Source organism: Pleurodeles waltl, chromosome 11, assembly GCF_031143425.1.
Source record: "Pleurodeles waltl isolate 20211129_DDA chromosome 11, aPleWal1.hap1.20221129, whole genome shotgun sequence".
Taxonomy (NCBI): Eukaryota; Metazoa; Chordata; class Amphibia; order Caudata; family Salamandridae; genus Pleurodeles; species Pleurodeles waltl.
Genome location: NC_090450.1, coordinates 617,161,312 through 617,181,433, shown reverse-complemented (window position 1 = coordinate 617,181,433; position 20,122 = coordinate 617,161,312). Strand labels below are relative to the sequence as shown.

General features: G+C 42.2%; 1 protein-coding gene across 1 annotated transcript in view; it reads left to right on the top strand.

Moving 5' to 3' along the window:
- LOC138265930 (guanylate-binding protein 1-like) overlaps positions 1-20,122 on the top strand; it is a 149,357-nt gene that overhangs the window by 19,374 nt on the left and 109,861 nt on the right. The gene's annotated exons all lie outside the window — the stretch shown is intronic.

Sequence of the window (20,122 nt, the reverse complement as noted above, 5' to 3'; positions counted from 1 at the left end):
GGAATTTCAAGGACTGCGTAAACAGTAACATATTTTACCATTTGGAAGACTGCTGATAATGGGAAAGGGATGAAGTCCTGACGAACTGCGTGTAAATCACTTTCAGTTTAGATATGAGTCTAATCAGTTGAAACACAACTGCAGTGTACTGAGCGAACTCTGTGTGTGTATGTGGGTGTGTGTGTATTTACTGAAAAAAGATTGAAGTGGAGTTATACGAAGGTCTTCTAATAATAAAAAAAACTACTGTTTTTAAACACCCCCCACTGAAATTCACCAGTGATATGGAACTGACATAAGTATCAAGTGCACCCTAGGAGATTTCAGACATTATCAGTGATGTAATATGTGCAGTCATAAGCAGTGCATCATTGCGGTGCAACTAATATTTATGTTGTTTACTTTTAAGTTTTCTGCAACAGTGGCTGCAACTTTTTCTTTCATGTTGCAGCCTACTGGACCACTAGGTCCCTCAGGGCAAACTGGCCGACAGTAAAAAAAAAAAAAAAAAAAATCCCCTACGACCAGTCAAAAGGCTGTATTTTTAAAAATTTGCATTCTCTTATTACATGGGTCAAAAACCATCCTTGGACTGCCTTTTTTCTTAACCCCTGCTTGACAGATAAGCCCAAACTTTCCAGGAACGAGCTGAGGTGGGTGAACGGATTAAACTTTTTTTTTTTGCTCTTCCTATAGAAACTCTGAATGATATAAATATAAATTCACGTAAAAAAACAAATGTTAAAGTAAAATTATAGTTAGCTGAGAATTTCAGTGACAAAGGTCCCCCGCAATGCACAGTTTTTTCATCAATAATTTCATTGTAAATGTTTCAGTGATATTATCAGCGATGTCATTGTTGATGTCATGAATGATGTAATATGTGGGGTAATTAGCAGTGCATGGCGAGGGCGCAAGTTATAGTTACCTCAGGGTTTGAGTTAGAGTTACATGAAATAACTATAACTGTTGAATTTCAGTTGTTTTGTATGTTTAAAACTTTACGCTGTCTCTGAAATTCTCACCCAACTAGAGCATTACGTTAACCTTTGTTTCTATCAGAGAACTTCTAGGATTGGTTACCATACATAAAGCCAACACCCCAATGCGCACAGCAGGGGGTTGGCTGTAACGTCCAACACCCCACAGGCAGACAACCCCATACCAAGCATGGTTCAAATAAAGCACTGGTACAGGGGAGGTAAGCATGTGTCTCCCCTCCTGGCGACAACAGTGGCTCCTGGGACCCCACCCCCATTACTTAGATATAGGGGAGGGTGAGCATGACCCCCCTCCCAGAGCCTTAATAGGCCCAGAGGATTTCAACCCCTGGGGCCGAATGTCATAAAGCGTAGGGATGCCGAACAGCAGTTATCCCTGAGCCTTAATAGGCACTAGGTACCCCATTCCCTGGGGTCCTTATTTCTTTTAGGTGGGTGCCCTGATGTCCACCCAGGTCACCCACCAAACAGCAAGTTTCTGCAGGAGCCATCATTGCCTGATGAGAGCAGCTGTGTTTTCTTTGCTCCCTCCAGGTGGGAGCAATATGTGTTTTTCTGTCCATACAAACACTGGCAGGGAAACAGAGGTCTGTTCCTACCCAGTGTGAGCATTGTTAAGACTCACGCTGAATGAGAGCGGATATGCCTACTTATGCCCCTCCAGGCAGGGAATGCATGTCTGCTCCTACCTGGCAGGAGATTTAAAAATGCTGCCCCACAGGGTTGGAACAAGCATGTATTTCTCTGCCTGTGCTGCTACGGGTAGGGAAACTACTGTGTCCCGGGGTGGGTTCCCCAGCACACAATTCCATCAGCCAGTCCCGGGGGGTGTGATCCTCGGGCTTTAAGAAGCTCAGGGAAGGAGACAGTGTGATCCCCCTTCATTTTAAGATCAGTTCAGGAAAGGGGATGGGGACCACAGGTCCTTGAAAGGGTCACAGAAGGGGGCTGCATGGCCCTCTTTTCCTTTTTATTTATAGAATTTGGCCCTGGGGGACATCCCTAGGGCCTAATAAGGCTCAGGATGGGGGGCAGGTGTCACACAGTCCCACTCCTCTCATTTACACATCAGCTTCAGGTCTCTAACTAGGGCCTTTCAGAGGCTCAGTGAGGGGGCCACGCACCCCCTCCCCATATGAAATATCTTGCACCACCCCCGGTCCCTGGCAATTTAACAAAACTATAGTTTTACATGGTGATGACAAGTCATTATGTGATTGGAAAATGTCTTTCTTTATAAAAGGTACAGTAGGCAATGTTGCTTTGAGGCCACTATCCTTGTGTTCTGGGTTGGGGGCTTAGATATATGTAAGTATTCAGTTTTTCCTTAACTTATTACTTCCTAATTTAAAGTGGTAACAGGTAAGGAAAACTGATATGCAGTATCTCTATTTTTTTTTTTAAATATCAGAGTACAGAAGAAATACCACAGTGCATAAAAAAGTTAAACAAATAAAATATGTGAAAAAACATGTAAAGAAACCATGTGACACTATATTTCACAAATATAGTATACTACAGTGCATTTCAAACGTTTTGCACATGTAATTCTTTATAGAAAAGTGTATAGAGTACTGCAGAAAATACAGAGAAATTTGAACCCAACATAAAAAGAATTGTAGAAGGAGCTAAAGTTCTTTAAAAAATTCTACTTCCTAGGTACTACCTCAGTAATCCATCACTTTTTAAAAATGATATACAAATGAATAAATGTCCCTACTAACATTTTAATAAAGTGGTGATAGTTAGGGAACAATAATAAAAAGTACCACTTACCTATATTTAAGGCCTTAACCCAGAACAGAGCAAAAGTGTAGTAAAAAATATCCCTAATCTTGTAAAGGCAGCCATTAGTCAATTATGTACTGCGGTATACCATGGCATAATATATTACAAAGGAATAGATTTACAATAGTATTGTGTTACCTTTGCATCATGCCACCATGCGTCACCCTGCATTGCTTGGTCAATCTGGAGAAACGCAGGCAGCACAAGGCACTGCCTTGCGTTAATCTGCACACTGTGTTCCACATTACTGCTCCCTGCTTGCTGAAGCATTTCATCTCTGCCCCCTGCACACGTGCAGGGGACAGCAATGAAACTTCAGGTTTTGGTAACGCGACCCGTAAAGCATGTCCCGTTGTCACTGAAGTGTTTTCTGTGGTTTGGCTGCAGCTGCAGAACTGGAGCCAAGCCACAGCAAACAGCTATATCCCGGGGGTGGGCACCTTGGTACACAGCAGGAGCTGTCCCTGGAGGGTGGCGGTCCCCAGGGCCATCACAGGCTCCTCAAGGGGGGTTGCATGTCCCCCCACCAATGACAACATAGCTCCAGAGGGTGGGGGTCCTTGGGTTGCTGGGGTCCCAAAGGGACCCTCTTTCTTTTTTGAAATATTTGTCCTGGGTAGGTGGTAGTCTCCCGGGCAGTGGGAGGGTCGCACTGCCCCCACAAATCAACAACAATTCATAACGGAGTGATGGTGGTTCCCAGGGCAGCAGATAGGCACAAGGCCCCGCATATTAATTACTAGCCCCGGGGAGGTGGCGGTCCGCAGGGCAGCAGGAGGGGGCCAGTAGGCCACCTCCCGCATATTAAAACTCAGATCTTGTTTATGGCTAAGGGGTCAGGGTGACTCTACCCTGCCCCCTTTCTTTGTTTTTGGCTTTTTTTCTGTGACTTGGCTAAATCCAAGTCCCAAGATGCCTACCAACACTTCCTTGTTGAAGTGTTGGCAGCTAATCAGATATCAGCACAGGGACAGTTGGATCCGCGGAGGATCTGCGTCCCTCTATATCTATATTTTTTGCCCTTCAATTACTCTGAAACTACTGAACATATTTACACCAAATCACAAAAAGTGGGATCTGTGCAACGGAATGTACCTATTTGTCAAATTTGGTGAAATTCTGTTCAGTGGTTCGGGCTGTAGGCGTGTTTAGAGGACCTATGGAAAAATGAATGGGGAAACGTTTTTGGGACCCCCCCTTTTTCTCGGCCCCCGCTTGTCAGATCACCCCAAAACTTTTAAGACAGCAGCTGAACTTAGTAAAGTATAAGTTTTGAAAATTTCATGAAGATTCATCAAACGGCGCCAAAGTTGTTAGCAAACCGAAAAAACCAGTTTTTCTATAGAAACTAGGTCCTAACTATAACTACCAAATGGCAACCACCACTAGGTAATATATATATATATATAAAAACCAAAGGTTACAGAGACATTATAGTTAGGAAATAGAATAAAAAACAGAGAAATAAAAAAATAAAAAAATGTTACAGGGACATTATAGTTAATCTCACATTTTAAGTGTACTAAACTACCAAACCACACGCGCCACACCTTCCCAGGCTGATCTCGACCCCATCTCTCGGGCCTGGCCATGTGATCTGGGTGACCCAGTCGCGAATCCCTGGTAGCATTTTTAAGAAAATGCTTTTTAGCCCTGGGGTGTTGTTCCTTTGGGACCCCAGCACCAGAGCAAAAGGGTCAGGGTGTTCGTACCCTGGCTCCTTTTGTATTTTTTATTCTTTTTTTCTGGGACTCGGCTAGAGCCGCATCCCAACATGGCTGTCAACACTTCCTTGTTGAAGTTGGCAGCCAATCAGAACTCAGCACAAGGTCAGAGGGATCGTGAATCTTTTGCATCCCTAAATATACAAATTTGGATTTCCTTAAATTTCTCAAAAACTACTGAATGGATTTACATCAAATAACAATAAGCATTTGCAATGCAGTAGGTCTCTCATTTGCTTGAGTTAGAGCTTTTGCGTTGTAAATTCCTAACTGGACTTTTCTTGCAACATAAACTGAAAATGAAAAGTAAAACAGTAGACATAAGCGAGCAGACTCAAATCACCATGGCCTCCATGAGCTTGAGCACGAAGGAGAGACACAAAAGGAAAAATAAGTTCTCTCACAGTCAAACATATTGGCAATCATGCAATTATCCATGGAAGGAGGTAACACCACCTCCACAAGGAGGGACAAGGGGGGACACATGTAAACCATGTACCAGTGATAACAGAGGAATTTTCAAAGACAAGCCCATGAACGAGTGAAAGTGTGGGCATGAGGTGGGTGTGGTTAAAATCCCACAATCCTAACGACAGGTGAAAGCGCTTGCACACTCACCCTAAAAAGGGGGTTTTTCTATGAGTGCTGCTATTTAGCACGTAATCTAAGTGTAAGTTACTCATCTCCCTCATCGGAAGTGGCACTCCTTTTTTAACAGAATCATATTCAATAAAAGGGTACTTCATGGCTGTTTACAGCCTGGTTATGCAGGTTACGTTAGGGGACACGCCCAGTGCAATTTGCCATCATAGGCAAAGTGACCTTGAACTGACCTTCGGTCTACTTTAGCCATCACCTCCATGCCTTAACCCCACCCCTCTCCCACACTAACAGGATAAGTCATAGAGAAATACGTTTAGTGTGTTGTGTGTCATGGGAGTGGCCAAGCATATAGAAATAATTTTGTTTGCTGCAACGGTGACCCCAGCTGGCTTGCGCCCTGTGCCATTCCCCATGCCAATATATGGTGAACTGGTTCTGCATGCCCTTTCTCTCAGAGATATCTTCGTGCCCTAATTATGAGTTAATAGCCGTTACTTTGGGGAGGGAAAGGCTGTTGGTGGAGAGGTGACCCTTCCACATTGGTTATCCACCAGGAGCCTCTGTATAACGATGGCTTTGAAAAGTAAGAGACACTCCTTTGTGCTCGGTCAGTATGATGCTCTGCGAGATGTCTTAGATGTGGCTTCACACCGACTCTTAGGGATGGCATGCTGATATACTACAAAAGATGCCATCTCATGCCCCCGAAACAGTAGGCAGACAGTTCCATAAGTACGATGCCAACGTGACACTTTTTTATCTGCGCAATATTGAAGTTGATGGGGGAAGTTTTTGTTACATACATTATGAGATGAAGGAATCAAAAAAAAAATTGGAACAGGTTAGACGTTAATGGGGCAACGTTTTTGCTCATGAACGAAAGGTGTTTTTTTTTTTTGCACCAACAGTTGACATAAGCGAGTCGATTCAAATCATCATGGCCGCCATGAGCGCGAAGGAGGGACACAAAAGAAAAAATACGTTCATTCACAGTCAAACTTATTGGCAATAGTGCAATTATCTATGTAAAAGGGTCAGTCAGCAAGGCGATAACACCACCTATCCAAGGCGGGACAAATGTAAACCATTTACCAATGGTAACAGAGGATTTTTGAAAGGCAAGCCTACGAACAAGTGAAAGTGATGGGCGTGAGAAGGGCCTTGTTAAAAGCCCACCATCCTTACAACAGGCCAAAGCACTTGCGAGCTCGACCTAAAAAGTAGAACGACTTACATGGCAAGACTCTTAAGAAATTCAGAAAGGTTACAAAGATTAAACAAAAGTCAGGAAAAAAATCCAGCAATATAGATTTGGAAGAAAGACACCCCTACAAGAATTCATTGTGAGTGGGAGATTTTTCTTGCACAAAAGTTTTTTGCAGGAAAATTCTTCGCACTATTTGAAGTTTTTCAAGGACATTAATTTCACGACATTCTGAATCTGCAACATTTGTCACCTTCACAAATCTTCACCAGGGGAACTATTTCTTCACACAGCTGCAGAAGTTAATAAGATATTTATCATGGTTTTCAATTGTTGGTCTGTGACAACCAATTTCAAGAAAAACTGAACTCTAAAAGGTTGAGCTGTCAATACTGATAGCAAGTGGGCATGTACAGGCCTGGGAAAGTTATAGTGAGCAAGGGTAGTAAGGAAAACAAGGCGCCGAATGCCGTGACAGGATATTTACTAATGTATTTTATTGGTTTTCAGCAAAAAGCAATAACATTAAAATGACATCACAAGAAGGATAAAAGGTAGTCCAGCTAGACATATTTTCTGATTATACACGAAATATCATCGAGAAAGGGCTATAAACGAATAGCTGGAATTTTCAGTTGGTATTTAAAACTCACAATATTTACGATGCATTTCACATCTTTCTGTTTGCAAGATCAGTCATACTGTGTCAAGTTGGCAGAATAATTATATAGGGATGCTATACAAAAAGTGCAAATCCAGTTTTGCAAACGTTTTGTGCTTGTCTTTTCATGTCATAATATAAAAATATCAAAAGCACCAGAACAGAATGCTGTCACTTTTGCTAACCACAGAGTTCATTCTTCCTGGAGAGAAACTGCCTTTCATGCACACAATCTTTACTGTGGCTGCCAACACGTTTAAAAGGCCCATGGCCGTCCAAGTTGTAAGATGGTTGGAGCACCGCACAGAGAATCCCCGCCACCATTCGTCCTACGTAAGGCTTAATGTGGTGCCTGTGTGCAAGCAATGTCCTCAAAAATAGCTTTGTTGCTAGGGAAAAAAGAGCACCTAAATTGCAACATGTAATTTTCCCTGAGCCTCCCAGAATCTTCGCACCAGGGTTCCCATCAGTGACTGCAATCCTTCCTATAGTGGGTTGGGCCTGTCACTGAGAGTTCTTAGAGTTGTGGTCAAGGCCATTGTTACACAACTTTGCAAGAAACTGGGTAGGTGAACCAGTCTCTATCCTAACAGAATGTGCCTGGTCCAAGGGTGGGGGATGCACTACATGTAACAATGAACTTAGACCTTCTTTGTGTAAAGGGCAGCACAGTTTGTTTAGCATTGTCCTTGATATCAGGGTAGGTATAGAACCCTGGGCATCCGGGACAATGCAAACACGGACGGGGCCAGGTAAGAGGTTCAACAAGAGTAAAAGGGACTTTTATAAACTAGCATGCAAAATCAGGACTTTTCAGGCATTGAATTGTCAACAGGCTGGGACAATGGAACAGTGTAGTTCTTCCACAGTGGTATATCCATTTCTTTGTTGATTTAGGTTGCTAGCCACTTATTGTTGGATCTGCTGGATAACTTGATTATTTTAACAAACTTTTTTCTATCTGAAACATCAAAAGTTAGTAACAGACACATGCCACATAGTGTGCAAGGCAAGGATAGACACTCTGCAAAGCAAGGCTGGATTAACCTTTAAGCACAATAAGCATGTGCTTAGGGCCTCAAGATAAGGGGGCACCACAGATATTTTCCATTGCCGGATTTACCATGGACTATATGGTGAAAAACTGCAAATGATGCAGCTGACTCAGGTTTCGCAAAAAGGGGCCCCCAAAATAAATGAAAAATACATACATATATATACAATAATAAAAATAATAAAATAGTAATAATAGAGGTTAATATTATACAACAAAATTAAAATCAGGTAACTGCCACCTGTACAGTAAGACTGGCAGTGCAAATAATATTTAGTCATGCTGAACTTTATAAAATAATTGTAGAAGAGAACATTGAGTATGCCTTTCCAAATATAGGCATTTGCTTTTGTATATTTGGAACATGAATGGTGACAAATTGCTCAGCTGAGCGTTTATTTTCTCAGTTAAAGTATACTAAAAATCACAACAGAACAACTATGCAACAAGGCAGGCTGGATGCCTTATCTACTAAGTATAAAGGAGATGTGTTATGTAAGATTAGGTTTGAGGATCTGATCGAAAACGTAATTATAAAAAGTCATTTCAAATATAAATAAAGTGGGAGTATAACAAAAATAAACATTATAAATTTTTTAAGTGCTTAGGGCCTCTAAAGGTCTTGATCCGGCTCTGCTGCAACAGTTAACTGGTCATCTTTCAATCATAGCTGCATTGAAATATTAAGGTGCTAATTTGGTGAGACTTTCATTCAAGCAGTGTTAATGGCCCAATTGATGTGCATGTGAAAAATTTGTGCCCAGAGCATGACAAAATTCCTGAAAATGTGAATGTAAATCAGGGTGGTTAGAGTGTTTTCTGTTGTGTGACATCAGTTATACTGCCAAGGCAGCAGTTTTTCTACAGGGCAAAAATAGACCAACCAAGAGGTTTACTTTGGCTTTAGAATCTGATGTCTTGAATCTTCCAGTGCCGTTTCCGAATAAGGTCCACATATTTTACTTCTGTACTCAACAACATGTTCTGCACATCTGCTCTTTAACTTAATTAAAGAGGTCCTGCTGCCCAGTAGCAGTTCTAAAACCCAAGGGAACTCGCAGAATAAAAGTAGCACACCTTTTATTACAAAAAGTGTGCATGTGTAAATTTGCTTTCTGCTAAGTGCAGCACTTTACATTTTATACCAACTTCTTTACTCTGGGACTAAAAAAGGAACACTGTTAAGTGGTGGGGTATAATACAAGTCTCAATTGAAGAGAATGATCCCTACCATCTAAGATCTGTGAAGGGATGAGGCTGTCCCCTTGAACACATTTAGAAACAAGCATTTGAAATGCAATTGGTCTTGCATATTTCGAGCAAGGTAATTGTCAACTTTTGACAACAACGCCCACGAGCAAAAACTAAAAAATACATGAGTGTAAACTGAGAAAAATCATCTTAACAAAATAAAACAAAACTTTGCAATTTTGTTAGCCCTGCTGGGCACGTGTTTGCCAGTCACAAGCCTTCTGTTTGCGAGGCACTGGAAGTTAGAACAAAATAGTACCTTGATCACTTCGGGAGCTGTGGAGAGGCTCTAATTAAGTTGCAATCAATTAGTTCTTGATCCCTGATCCACAAAGAGGAGTGGAAATGATGCCAGATGTGCCTTGACGAATTACAAGGCTGAAAAGAAGAGTGCTATTCAAACCAACTAATGGTGAGCGACAGGTGGCTCTAAGTCCTTTACTGACCGAAACAGTGTCTCACTTGTGAGACACATGCACAGGCGCATGATCTTGCAGCCTCAACCCTGAAAAGGGCTCTTTTTATGTAGGCCCAGGGGTACCTTTCGGCCAAATTTGATGTAATTCCACCCAGTGGTTTTTCCGTTCTTGCTGTTCAATTTTTCCTATGGGAATTGCTCTCAATTTCACCCCTCCTTCATCTCAGCCCCCGCTTGACGGATCACCCCAAAAACTTTCCAGATAGTAGCTCATGTGACTGTCAAATGTTTTGGAAAATTTTGTGAAGATTTGTCAAGCGGCGCCTAAGATACAGGCAAGCAAAAACAACTTTTTCCCTGGAACTAGGCCTTAACTATAACTACCTAGCGACTGCCACTAGGTAATATATAAAACCAAAGGTTAAAGTGACATTATAGTTATGTCAGAATGTTACTTTAAACATAACATTTCACACTGAAAAACACTGAAATTCACCAGTTATAGTTATTTCAGGTAACTATAACTCAAGCTCCCGCCATGCACAGTCTTTTGTCAATTATGTTATTTGAGATGTGATATAGATGTTATCAATAATGTGCTAAAGTATATCATGAGTGATGTAAAATGTGAAGTCATAAGCAGTGCTGGGAAAGGGTTGCAGCCAGGCATGGTGCTCAACCCGCACATAGCCAACCTAAGGTCCAGGGGTGAGGGTACCCCTACCTTGCCCTCTTCTGCCTTATTTATTTATTTTTTTAATTTTCAGGACTTTCTTTGCATGTGGTGTCCAGCCAATCACAGCAAAAGCTTGCTTGTGATTTGCAGGAGTGAAATAGCAGATGGGAAATTGAAAACTACTAAACGGATTTACACCATATCACAAAAAGCATGCTTTCTGGGTACAAATCTAGCTTTCTGACGAATTTAGTGTAATTCTGTTCAGCTGTTTGAGCTGTAGCGCTGTTCAAAAATCCCTATCAAAATTGTCTGGGGAAACTTCATTTTGGGATTCCCCCCTTTTTTCTTGCTTCCCAGTTGATGGAACATCCTCACAATTTCAAGGAAGGAGCTGAAAGTGATGAACTTATTTTTGGAAAGTTTTGTGAAGATTTGTCAAATGGTTCCAAAGTTATTAGCAAACCAAAAGTGCTCTTCCTAGGGTAACAAGGTCCTAACTATAACTACCCAGTCGCTATATCACTGTGTAATATATATATGACATACAGTACATTTCTTTATGGTTTGTACATAAATATCTGTACATACAGACCAAGTGGCTGTCACTGTTTCAGTTTATTTAGTCTGTGTGCATAGTCATCAAGTTTCCCAGCGCCACTTTAGGCTACCTGCTCCAGTCAAGGATTTTACTCTGCATTTTAGGACTTGTAGGCCAGGTGCTCTAGGACAACATTTTTCTTTTCATTTCGGTACTAGTAGTCCTGGTTTTACAGTGATATAAAGCCCTAGAATGCAAAGAAAGAACCAGGACCGGTGCAGTTAGTCAGGCACATACCTGGTAACCTGGCAGGGTTCATGTGGTCATTGGATTGTCATCCACCTTGCTCTGAGTACTGTGCAGACCCAGGGAATCAACAAAACCATGGCTAGGCAATTGTAATTAAATTCTGCAAAGTATAGTCCTGCTGTCACCTGTGTTCAGGAGGGTCTTCACTTGAGTGTGATTTGATGGAACAGGGACCTACCACTGACCAAGCAGTAAAATTCAGTGCCAAACCTATCATACAGTAGGGGGAGAAACAGGTCCCAATTACGAGTGCCACAGAGGGGTAGATGCTGTTTATCACACTTGTTAAGCTACAACTCCTTGGGTTTCAGATTTTATCTGTGTGGTAAACTGCACCTATCTAGAGTGAGTTTTGGGGCAGTAACACGTGGACTCTGGTGCCAAAATGCCAATGTCACAGTGAATACCATACTTTTTTCCCTTTTTAAGTTCTGACAGGTTTGACTTGCCGAAATGTAACAAAGGGTGCACACTATATCACACCCAATATTTACAAGGTCTGGTAAACTCTGAAAAACTGGAGATTGATTCAGGGGCTCGAAAAGCTCCAGCCCACTCATCAGTGGCATAACATTAGCCCCTGCAGCCCCAACAGTGCAGGGGAGGCCTTAGCTCCAGGGGGCCCCCTCAGCACAGCCAGCACTGTGCACATGTGGTGGGCCCTTGCCTGAGAGCTCCTGAGTGGGTGTGAGGGTGATCCCTCTATGTACTTTGCAAGGGGGGGGCCTCAAGAATCATTACGCCACTCCCACTCATAGTCAGGGCCAACGTACCTCACTGTAACATCTGTGGCCAACATAGGGTGACCTGATGCCCTGCATTTCCCCAGACAGTCCTGGTTTTCAGAGGACTGTCCCAGTGTCCCGAAGCATTTGTTAAATTTAAATGCATGTCCCAGTTTTTGGGACAAAAGTCAGGCCATCTTGAGAACCAATATGAAAAGGTGTGCAGCCCTTTCACAGGCAGCTCTGAACTCTGTAATAATGTAATCAGTGTATCTGTTTCTGCCAGGCAGCACAAGTGGAGAGACAGAGTAGGGAGGCATGGGGAGGGGGTGCAGGGTAGATGTCCTGCCATAGATAAGGTTATGTAAACGTAGTCTTGACCAATTTATATCGTGTTCAAAGCTTCCATAGGAATTAACATAGGAAATGCATGTTTTTGACCCATTTTCTCTTGGCCCCTGCTTGATGGATCACCGTGAAACTTTTCATGCGCAACAAGCATCTCTGGGGCACCATATATATATATATATATATATATATACACTCACACACACAGGCCAAGCCCTGCAACTAACCCTCTATAACCACCAAACTCCTATGAGCGCGTCTTGCCTTATTTGATCTTTTATACATTTTTGATAAGGGGATGCATTAGAGGTTCGATGGACCTTTTGTCTGCGCTTAGAGTGATTCCACCATAAACACAATCTTTACTCATAAACTAACCAGCAACAATACAACATCTTCAACAAATCAGTTAGCAAAACTTTGAGTCAGTAAATCTTCACACACCATGACCAATGTGGCCATGAATAACCACACCTTTTAGGAAAGTTAGAAAGTTTATTTCCCTAAATTAACAATACTAATATCATGTAAATTCATCTCAAAACCAAATGATAAGCATATACAAACAACAGAGGTTAACCAAAATGACAAAAGAATCTCAATCTAACTAAAACATTACTGTCAAACATTCAAGAGTTACAGTGCAGATTAACAACATCAAAAACTGAACAATGGAGACAGCATACATTTATTTACATTTGTTAACACATGTCATGATAACTAACCCTCCAATTAGAAGGGCATGTTTGGACTTCATGCAAAAGTGCATGTTTGGACTTTATGCAAAAATATTTAGTCAAAAGTTAATTTGAAAAACATCTAGCTAGGGCTCTATAAAAATAGAGGTTGGCACTTAAAAGGAAAAAAACAAAATGGATAACAGAAACATTATCATTTTGATATACCTCTCCTTAATAGATTCAGCAAACTGGGATTTCTTCATCAGTTGGACATCCATCTGGTCAGCATTCGCAGTGGGGGACAGTGAAAGGGACTGGCTCAGCCACGGTTGGTCTCTAATTTAGCTGAACCAATAAAAGGACATTAAACTAAGGAAACAGCATCTAAGTCTCTCTCTCTCGATCAAACCTAACTAAAGAACTAACTAACTCACTCTTTAACACACACTAACTCACTAACACTTCTACCACAACTAACTACTCCTGTCAAGTGGAGTTGATGATAAACTAAAAGTACACAATTATGTCTCACGTTGCCATTGGTCAGAATATTGTACGTTCACCCTAGAACCAATAAATTCAGATGACTAAATCAGTTATATAATTAGAGTCGTTTACACATCGATGATTGGCTCCTCTTCTCTTGTTCCTGTCACCAGTTTTCTTCGAGTAACTTTTGTTGCACTTCACAACTCTCATCAGTACGATCATTGTTAGCTCCTGGGAACCTTTGCTTCTCACACACCATAATTACAATGTATCAACATCTAGTACAGGACATTTCAGCAAGCAGTTCTCATGAGAAAGTTAGGACATCAGCTAGCTTAACATTGCAACATTACAACCGGTTTGGTCTGGAACAGGGAACATCTCTCCTTGCTTCAAAAAACAATTTCGAACATTTAATATCTTGAAACTTAGCACGAGTCTTAGTCGACTAGGCCCAAACATCGAAGTTATTCAATGCTCATATATTCTAAGTAAATACGTATTATTAATACATTATTATGATCCCCTAATACATTTTATTCTACATGTGCACATTATTTAAACTATGTGTGAATTATTTATTAATTGTTGTACACGTTATGGTGGCTACCTAAGTGGGCACTTTTTCCAAGACACTATTTTTCACTATGTTAGCCTAATCCATGTAAAACCTTAACCATTAATCAATGTAATGCAGTTTTCACACTCCAAGTCCCCCCCGCGACCAACCCCCGTGCATGGCCCAAGGCTGTGCAAGGGGCAGGAATGGGTGGTTATAATGGCGTTGGCCACAGGCCCTTCAGCCAACCCCCGTCACGCACGGCTGAAAGTGGTGCACGGTTGTGTGGTTATAGGGGATTGGCCACAGGGGCTGGCCTGTGGCCAAGCACTGTGGCCAACCCCTGTCGCACACGGAAGAAGACCATGTGCTCCAGCAGGTTGGATGGTTATAGTGGGTTGGCCCTATTGCCAACCCCCTCTGCACACGCCAAAGGCTGTGCACAGCAGTGATTGGATTAACATATAGTAATTAAAATTACTTTGCTTTAAAAAAAAAAAATATAGAAATTCACTGAAAAAATAAAGGTTACAGGGAAGTTATAGTTGGTAAATAGAATAAAAACAAACATAGAAATTCACTTAAAAAAACAAAGGTTACAGGAACGTTATAGTTAGTTTCTGAAGTTATTTGTACAAAACCTTCAAAGTTCAGCAGTTAGACTTATCGCAAGTAACTATAACTTGTGCAATAAGATAGCTATACCTTGCGTCCTCACCATGCTCTGTTAATTACCCCAGATATTAAAGCACTCATGACAACTTTGATAACATCATTAAAAATATCAATGAAGCTTTAGCTGTCAAATTAGTAAAGAAAAACTGTGCATGATGGGGGCAAATTATACTTATCTTAGTGCACGAGTTATAGTTACTTGAAATAACTCTAACTATGACTGCTGAATTGTACGAGTAATTTCAGAACCTAAATATAACATCCCTGTTCTACCTCAGGCACGGTCCCCACAAAGTACCTCTGACCTGAGATACCTTGTGGGACACGTGCCTGAGGAAGAAAGAATATAAGGATCATTGTCTGAAAAGACAAAAAAAAATTCTTTTTTTTGGAAGAGAAAATATGGAGATGTATAATCATTCTGACAAAAATGTAATGTAAATAGGTGGTAATGGTAAAAAATTTATAACTTTTACACTATTATTATGAAAGCTAGAAAAGTACCACATGAATAGCCGGCACTTGTGTGTAAATTAAATGATGTTTGAAGTATGTGTAATTAATAATGCTGAAAAGAAACCCATTTCAAAATGATGTATGGAATGTATAATGTGAAATGAAGTATCAAAGTTTTCCATCTCTCTTCATGGAGTGTTTAACCCCCCTAGGTGCCCGGTACGAGCTGGTCGCCATGTGCCGTGGATGAGGCCAGCTCGTCCTGCACCTGGCTCATAGGGGGAACGCTAGCTAGATGTCTGATGACGTGCGCTGACCTCATCAGAGGTCACCTCTGCTTCCAGCGTGATCCAGAAGAAAAATTCTAAGCATTTCTCTTCCGACAGGGATGTGGGGGCGGGAGAGGCATCTCTCTCTGAGCATTTCGCGATTGAGCAGCAGAAATGCCCACTAGACTCCAGGGAGTTTATTTTTTTTTATATTTGTGAATAATGGGAGCGGCCCCTTGGGCAAGGGTCGCTCCCTAGGCGGGCAATTTTTTTTAAGGCCTTTTCAGATCGGCCTATTGTAATTAGGCCGATCTTCTCCAGGGGGGGGGGCTAAAACATTAGACGCCAGGGATTTTTTACTTTGCATTTCTTTTTGCAGGAGGGGAGCGATCCCTTAGGCAAGGGTCACTCCCCTGGGGGGCAAATTTATTTTAGGTCATTTCTGCCCCCTTTGGGGGCTGATCAGCCTATTCTAATTTGACTGATCTGCCCCCAAGGGGGAGCAGAAACCACACGGCACCAGAGATGTCTTTTTTTTTTACAGATGGGGAGCGACTCCTTAGGCAAGGGTCACTCCCCTGGGGGGCAAATTTATTTTAGGTCACTCCTGCCCCCCTTGGGGCAGATCGGCCTGTTTCTATTAGGCCGATCTTCCCCCAGAGAGGGCAGAAACCACTTAGGCATCAGGAATTGGTGTGTGTGTGTGTGTGTGTTGTTTGGGGGTGCAGCCCCTTGGGCAAGGTTGCTCGCCATGGGGGCGCATTACTGTTGGCTATTTCTGCCCCCCTTGGGGGCAGATTGGCCTATTTGTGGAAGGCCTATCTGTCCCAAGGGGGGCAGAAAGCCCAGCACAGATCAGGGAAGGATTTTTTTTGTGGGGGTATGGCCATATCCTCACCTCAAATAAATGGGGACAAAGTTGTTCTGCCCACCGGTGGGCAGATGGTGCAATACCCCCGATTCACTTCCCGGGGTGGCAGAAAACCTACTAGATGCCAGGTAATTCAAAAAAATATATAGTGGGGTGGTGGCTACCAACCAGTATGGGCATGATTATGCCCCCACCCCAACTGAAGGGGGTAACTGTCTTTCAGCTCTTCCCCCACACACTAAAACATCTTATCCCACGGCAAGCAGGAGGATATTTGATTATTTTAGGTTTTGGTTTTGCATTTGGGCCATGAGAGCTTGGTTAACTCTCAAAATCGTCCCACTTGGAATGGTGAGGGCTGCACTTTTTGGACTTTGGGACGCTGCCACGTAGAAAAATCTACATCCCATGGGGAACAGGGTGAAGACTGATTTGCATATGGCTGGGTCCAAACTGGGGTGGCATGGTGAGCAAAGGAACGATGAATTAAACCCAGATCTGTGACTGGGGGTGAGGGTTTGAAAAGTTTCAACACTCCATCCATCATTCTTTTGTGTTGCTAAAGTTGCCCTGAGTGGGAAGGGTATACTTAAACGTGGGTCCCTTGCTCACTGTGCCACTAGATTCAAGCTAGTCTGGCTGATGAAGGGTGATACCCTGAAACCGGTCCTAGGATGCTTGCTTCCGGTCAAGGGAGGGACTGGCCTGGCATTTCGGGCTGGACTGTTCTAATGGGGAACAGTGTCAAGACTGATTTGCATGTGGCTGGGTCCAAACTGGGGTGGCATGGTGAGCAAAAGAATGATGGATTAAACCCAGATCTGTGACTGGGGTTGAGTATTTGAAAAGTTTCAACACTCCGTCCATCATCCTTTTGTGTTGCGAAAAATCTACAACACCTAGACACATCTGAAAATTAAACATCTGGGTGATACATACATCTGAAAACTAAATATCTGGGTGTGTCCAGCGCGGTGTGCTTCACATGCACCCACACCATTTTCTTACCCACAATGCCCTGCAAACCTCCAACTTTGCTGGACATCACACATTTTTCCCACATTTTTGTGATGGAACCTCCTGGAATCTGCAGGAATCCACAAAATTCCTACCACCCAACATTATCGCATCTATACCGATAAACATTCTGCCCCACTTGTCAGCCTAAAAACGTTTTTTTTTTCAAACTGCCCTTTTGGACGCGCTTTGGCTTACCCTCATTTTTGACATGTTTTTGGCTCTTCCCTGTCACAGGCACTTGGCCCACCTACACAGGTGAGGTGTCATTTTTAGTGGGAGACTGAGGGGAACGTTGGGTGGTAGGAAATTTGAGCCGGTGTGGTGATCTCACACAGAAATGTGAGAAAATGTTTATTTTTCAACTGAATTTGAGGTTTGCTGAGGATTCTGGGTAAGAAAACACTGGGGGATCCACGCAAGTCACACCTCCCTGGACTCCCTCAGGGGTCCAGTTTTCAGAAATGTCTGGGTTTGGCAGGTTTCCATATATGGCTGCTGAGCCCAGGACCAAAAACACAGGTGCCCCTACCACCCTAAAAAAAACAGGTAGTTTTGTATTTGATAATTTTGATGTGTCCACATAGTGTTTTGTGGCATTTCCTTTCGCGGGCACTAGGCCTTCCCACACAAGTGAGGTACCATTTTTAACGGGAGACTTGGGGAACACTGGGTAGAAGGAAATTTGTGGCTCCTCTCAGATTCCAGAACTTTCTGTCACCGAAATGAGTGGAAAAAGTGTTTTGGGGCCAAATTTTGAGGTTTGCAAAGGATTCTGGGTAACAGAACCTGGTGAGAGCCCCACATGTCACCCCATCTTTGATTCCCCTAGGTGTCTAGTGTTTAACAATGCACAGGTTTGGTAGGTTTTCCTAGATGCCGGCTAAGCTAGAGGCCAAAATCCACAGCTAGGCACTTTGCAAAAACAGGTCTCTTTTCTGTGGGAAAATGTGATGTGTCCATGTTGCGTTTCCTGTCGCGGGCATTGGGCCTACCCATGCAAGTTAGGTACCATTTTTTATCAGGAGACTTAGGGAAACACAGAATAGCAGAACTAGTGTTACTGTCCCTTGTCTTTCTCTACATTCTTTCCTTCCAAATGTAAGACAGTGTGTAAAAAAAGACGTATATTTGAGAAATGCCCTGTAATTCACATGCTAGTGTGGGCACCTCGGAATTCATAGATGTGCAAATAACCACTACTTTTCAACACCTTATCCTGTGCCCATTTTGGAAATACAAAGGTTTCCTTGATACCTATTTTTCACTCTTTATATTTCACCAAATGAATTGCTGTATACCAGGTATACAATGAAATCCCATTGCAAGGTGCAGCTCCTTTATTGGCTCTGGGTACCTAGGGTTCTTGATGAACCTAGAAGCCCAACATATCCTGACAACCTGAGGAGTCCAGCAGACATTTTGGTATATTACTTTTGAAAATCTGACATCGCAGGAAAAAGTTACAGAGTAAAACACAGTAAAAATTTGCTTTTTTACTTCAATTTCAATATTTGTTTTATTCCAGCTCTTATTTTCTGTAGGAAAACCTTGTAGGATCTACACAAGTGACCCCTTGGTGAATTCAGAATTTTGCCTACTTTTCAGAAATGTTTAGCTTTTCAGGATCCAGCATTAGTTTCAGACCCATTTCTGTCACTAACTGGAAGGAGGCTAAAAGCACAAGAAATAGTAAAAATGGGGTATGTCCAGTAAAATGCCAAAATTGTGTTGAAAAATGTGGTTTTCTGATTCAAGTCTGCCTGTTCCTGAAGGCTAGGAAGATAGTGATTTTAGCACTGCAAACGCTTTGTTGTTGCCATGTTCAGGGGAAAAAAAACACAAGCCTTCTTCTGCAGCCCTTTTTTCCCATTTTATTTAAAAAAACGAAATTTTTGCTGTATTTTGGCTAATTTCTTGGTCTCATCCAGGGGAACCCACAAACTTTGGGTATTTCTAGAATCCCTAGGATGTTGGAAAAAAAGGACGCAAATTTGTCATGGGTAGCTTATGTGGACAAAAAGTTATGAGGGCCTAAGCGCGAACTGCCCCAAATAGCCAAAAAAAGGCCTGCCACCTGAGGAGGAAAAGGCCTGGCAGTGAAGGGGTTAAGAGAAATAAACAGTAATAAATATGTAGCCCATTAGTGGTGAACAAGGTTGCGAGGAGGAAACCGAAACGCGTTGGCCATCGCTCAAAAATAAAAAGAAAACTTTTTGGGATCCACGAGGAGTGTCCACGAGGAGTGCTACTGCTCTAGTTTTTGAGAAATGTGAGGCAAGATTGTCCAAAGAGGTGCGTACGCAGACTCCCCGCTTAGCAACACCACTGGCAATCAAGCAGCACTCCAGTATCTGCATTTGGAAGAAGTATATAGAAATGAATAAATAAACAAATATATATGTATATACATTATTTTATATACACATTTACATAAAAAACGGTGCAGGCCTGATATAGAAATAAGACTAAAGCTTTTAGTTGTACTGCTATGTCTGAGATGTCCCGGTTTTTGCTTCACAAAATCTGTTCACTTTAGATCATCTGAAACTGTAAAGACAGAGCCACCGACCAACTGATAAATAGAGAAATGCGGTTTCCTTTGGTGAGTGAAAAAGTAGTGACCCCACACATTGGCCTGATAAAGCAAATGTTTGACACAAAGCCACACTTCTGATCTGAAGGAGAAATGCATGGAATTCTTCTTTGCGGGGGAAACGTGGGTTGGTAGGTTTCAGTAGTAGGATGTATACAAAGTCGCGGGTTAGCAGCCCTAGGATGCAGTGCAGCCTGTGGGTTAATA